Here is a 5,214-nt window from a genome sequence, read left to right as displayed (position 1 = left end):
CATATAGGTCAGAATAAAAGTTGTATATAAGAGTTTTATTTAAATCTATATCATATATAATAAATAATTTTGTTTTTTATAAAATTTATTATGTATATATAATAGTATTTAGGTGTGTCTACACGTGTCCAAAATTTTTTTTTATTTTTTATTAAAATACAGTTGGACACAACAAATATACGTATCAGATGAATATTAATAAATATTATATTCAAAATATGTCTCACATAGATACGATAATTCATCGAAATGTCTCTCCTTCGACAAAACTGATGGTATGTATATGCAACTAATTGGATATTTTATGTTTCAGAAAAGCTCCGCATACAAGCTATTAGGGCTTGTATGCTTTACAAGTTCATTAAGGAATAAACCCAAAAAACGCGCTGCTACACATACGTCTAATATACGCGCTATATAAGATCCCGCGTATATATAACTACTAAATTTAAAAGATTTGTTTCCTTCTCCGTTCTTCTTATTTTCAGATTTGCTCGTTCTTCTTCTCGCGCGTCTTCCCTTCTTCTTCTTGATCGTTCTTTTCCTCTCCTTTCTCACTGGTATGTTCTTCGTCATTTACGTTAGTTCTTCTCTCTGTGCAACTCGAGTTTCGTTTTCTATTTGATTTGTTGTTTTCTGAAATCAAAGTTTGAACTCGTTTTGAAGATTATGGATGATTCAACTTCAGATTGTCAGCTGAATCAGGGCGAAGTGGATTATGAATTTGAATCTAACAAAGTTCTTGAGGTTTGATTTACATACTCTGAATTTTGTTGCAGTCATTTGAATAGCATTGTGTAGCTGAATAATTCGTGAACATTGACTGTGAAACTAACACGTTAACATGAATATGTGGATTGAATGTAATGTATTAGTTTTGATTAATTATCTGGAATTTATAGCAGACGCTCGGGTGTAGATCAGAACTTTTTTGGGTGTATTTTTGCGCGAAGTGTGGGTGTATTTACAGTTTATGCCTTTTCTGTTATGTTAGCTGAGTTGTTGTCGTTCGGGTGTATTATATCAGACATGATTGGGTGTGTTTTTTAGTTTTTGACATGGTGTATTCTGCAGCCTGTGTATTTACAGTTTATGGTTTTTTTTTTGTTATTTTAGTTGAGTTGTTTCGGTTCGGGTGTATTATATCAGACGTGATTGGGTGTATTTTTAGTTTTTGACATGGTGTATTCTGCAGCCTCTCTCTGTTGTTGATGACCAGTTTGTTCCGAAGGTTGGAATGACCTTTACCACCCTTGAAGATGCTGGAAAATTTTACAGAAACTATGCCAAGGCTGCAGATTTTTCTACAAGAGTTCGGAGCACAAATAGGAAGGGAAACGAGATTAAGAATCAATTGATTACATGTAGCAGAGAGGGAAAATGGAAATCTAAAATATCTCAAACAGCACAGGGAACTAAGCATGTCCATTCGTCGTACAATAGAGAATAACGAGAAGGCTGGTATTAGACCAAGCAAAACTTACCAATCATTTGTTGCGGCTGCCGGGGGTCATCGCGAGTTAAATTTTATTGAAAAGGATGTGAGGAATTACATTACGAGAGAAGTGCGAGAAGCGTGGGTGTGCTTAAAGACTCATTTGATAGGAATTGGAATGATTTTCTGCTGAATTTTGGTCTTGTGGACAACAAGTGGCTTTCAGGTAATGTTTGTTTAAAATCTGCAGCAGAGGTGTAAATTTAATTTTTTTTCGGGTGTATTTATAGTCTGTGTTTGGGTGTATTCTGTAGATCTCTATGAAGACCGTCATATATAGGTTCTAATCTATCTGGATCACCACTTTTGGGCAGGGATGAGAAGCATACAAAGGAGCGAGAGCATGCATTCTTTTGGGTGTAAAAGTAGTGTTCTTTTGGGTGTATTTCTGAATTTTCTTGTATTTTACATTTTACATATATATACATATATATACTTCAGAATCTTGTTTTTATGTTATAAAATACTGTTTATTTTTTTTTTACAACGGTTTAAGGGTTTTAGGGTTTTAGGATTTACGGTTTAGGTTTTAGGGTTTACGGATTAGGGGTTAGGGTTTAGGATTTAGGATTTAAGTGTTTAGGGTTTAGGGTTTTAGGAATAAAGCATTAGGGGGATAGATTTTTGGGTGTATATTCAACTTTCTTTAGGTGTAAAAAATGGCAGGTTATGGGTGTATATTAGATTTGATATTTTTCTTCATATTATAGTACCTGTAATTCATACATTTTGAATACAACAGAGAGAGTTTAATTATTGAAAGAAATTTTATAATAAACTGGATTATAATTGAAAAATTTTTACAGCATGTGTTCAATTTGTTACAGGACTATATAACATTTACATTAATCAGTGTCAATATCCTTAGAATCTATCTGACAATTTGGTGATACACCCTTAGCGGCGGGATGTGCATCAGGCCACCAAATCCCAAATCTCTAACAATTGTTTTCTTCTCCTCGCTCATGTTTCTGAATTTCTCACTTAACAAATGTGTTGCACACTTAAGGTCTTTGATTTGCTGTAAACAAAGCAAAATTATAGTCAGATATATTTCTATTATATAAAACTGATTTCATCTAAGACGTATATTTGTTCTTACATTTTTTTCAGCTTGGTTTCTGCCTGCCGTTTTTTCTGAAATGAAAAATACACCCATAGATATCAGTAAGATACACCCATAGATATGATTCAGATACACCCATAAATATCAGTAAAATATCACTCAAACATGCATTAATATACAAGGTCAAGCAACATTACAAGGTCAAGCAATCAGTTGCAACTGTTGACTATATTACAGTATATCAGTTCAGAAATATACACCCAACAAAATACTCAATATACACCCACCAAATCACGCAATATACTCCAAAAAATCAGTTACCAAAAGAACTAGAACAACAAGAATAATAACATGTTCTTACATTTTTTTCAGCTTGGTTTCTGCCTGCCGTTTTTTCTAAAATGAAAAATACAGCCATAGATATCAGTAAGATACACCCGTAGATATGAGTCAGATACACCCATAGATATCAGTAAGATATCACTCAAACATGCATTAATATACAAGGTCAAGCAACATTACAAGGTCAAGCAATATACACCCATGCACAAGCAAATATTAGAACAGTTGCAACTGTTGACTATATTACAGTATATCAATTCAGAAATATACACCCAACAAATTATGCTATATACACCCAATAAAATACTCAATATACACCCACCAAATCACGCAATATACTCCCAAAAATCAGTTACCAAAAGAACTAGAACAACAAGAACAGTAACATCTAGAACAACTAAGAAGAACAGAATAACCTAGAAGCAAGAATAACAGTAAAACCTAGAACAAGTAGAACATTAAAAACTGTAAAATGAGACCTAGAACAAGAAGAACAGTAAAACCTAGAAGAACGTAGAAGAACAGTAAAACCTAGTTCTTCGTTTTTGAAATGTAGAAAATATACAATATGAGTAAAATAGTAACGTAATGTACCTTGAGTATTATAACTTTGTTTTTTCTGGAGATTGTTGATCGAGAGTTCTATGTTGTGTTGATGGAGAGTTCTAATCTTCGTGACGAGTCCTATCTCTGCAGTTTGGAATGTTACTCGAAAACGGACGGTTTATGTTTTCTTCGAAGGGCTTGGAGAAGTGGAAGAGTGCGCCATTAAGGAGCGCTATTTTGCGAAGAGCAACCGTTGAGTGGGGCGCGTGTAGTTTACGTTCCATTCAAAGAGAGATGAGTGCGCGTGTGAATGAAGTGTGGGTTGGGAACTTGTAAAACTTGTAGGGCCTTTTTGCTTGTATGTGTAGCAGGTTCGTTTATGTTTTTATGGTTAATGCAATAATGCCTTAAGGGACAAAGATTTGTTTAATTTTTTGCTTGAATCAACCATGCATAATCATAAACAGTTAAAGGATACTTTTGTCCGTCAACCATAAAAATCCTTTATTTAATCATATAAAACTTGTATTTAGCATCCCCTAAGAGTTATTATAAAATATAATTTAGATATACAATATATATTAGTTTTTCACTGTATCTTTCAATTTAATAGGTCATAGAATAATTTAGGTTTAATTACTCTGTTGGTCCCTATAGTTTCACCAAATTTTTAATTAGGTCCCTATACTTTTTTTCCTTTCAATTGGGTCCCTACACTGCTTTTAATTTTGTAATTACGTCCTTTTCATGTTAAAAATGTTAAAATTAAGATAATATTTTTACCAAAATACATGCGGTCAAAGATTTAATTAAGTTTTTAATTATAAATATCTTCAATTTGTAAAAAAATATTCAGTTAACTCTAATATTTTTTACATTAGGAAGGACTTAATTACAAAATTAAAGCAGTATAGGGACCAAATTAAAAGGAAAAAAAGTATAGGGACCTAATTAAAAATTTGGTGAAACTATAGGGACCATCAGAGTAATTAAACCTAAATTATTCTATGACCTATTAAATTGAAAGATACAGTGAAAAACTAATATATATTGTATTAGTGGTTACTAAATTTATTAGTGGTTACTAAATTATATATACAAAACAAAATTTTAATCTCTAATATTTATTAAGTAGACAAATTAATTAATCATTTAACTAACTCAAATTTATTAAATCAACTAATGAGTTAATATTTTTAAATTTTAAATTTTAAATTCTAATTTTAAGTCATAAAGTATAAATCTTAAATTTTAAATGCTAATTCTAAATTATATATCTTCAAAAAAATAGTGTTAAACAAAATAATTTTATAATAAAAAATTAGTTAGGCAGATTAAAGACTAAATTTGTTGCGAATTTGAATTCTATTGAAAAATTTATTATTAGTGAATAAATTTGTTGCTTATACAAAACGAAATTCGAATTACTAAATTTTTAATTATTTCCTGAACTTTTTCTTTTTTTTTAAATAAATAAAAGTTGAAAATCAGAAGGGCCAATAGGAAATAAATGGGCCTAGTTGAGGCCCAGTACCTATGTGAGCCCAAAAACATTGTTATGGAGTTTCCCACTCTGGTGTTCTGCTTCAAAAACCTCTTTGTTTCTGTGATGTTCTCATTTTCCACTTTCTCCGCTTGTTGCCACCGAAACTGCTCCCACAACAACAAAGTCACTGCATTCATTGAAAATCTTTGAACGCTTCAATAGTTTCTGTCTTCATTCCATTCTTTTAGGTACTCTCTACTTAGCCTCAACTCTCAACTC

General features: G+C 31.7%; 1 protein-coding gene across 2 annotated transcripts in view; it reads left to right on the top strand.

Annotated features, from left to right (window-relative positions):
- Positions 5,027-5,214, top strand: part of LOC107623835 (tRNA (guanine-N(7)-)-methyltransferase) — a 2,677-nt gene continuing 2,489 nt past the window's right edge. Inside the window, exon 1 of one of the 2 annotated variants that reach the window (XM_016326221.2) lies at positions 5,027-5,183. The gene's annotated coding sequence lies outside the window, so the exon portion shown is untranslated. The remainder of the gene's footprint in view (positions 5,184-5,214) is intronic. The other variant, XM_021114279.1, reaches the window with a different exon arrangement.

This window comes from Arachis ipaensis, chromosome B10, assembly GCF_000816755.2.
Source record: "Arachis ipaensis cultivar K30076 chromosome B10, Araip1.1, whole genome shotgun sequence".
Lineage (NCBI taxonomy): Eukaryota > Viridiplantae > Streptophyta > Magnoliopsida > Fabales > Fabaceae > Arachis > Arachis ipaensis.
Note: the sequence above shows the minus strand (reverse complement) of the source record. Positions and strands in the feature narration are given on the sequence as shown.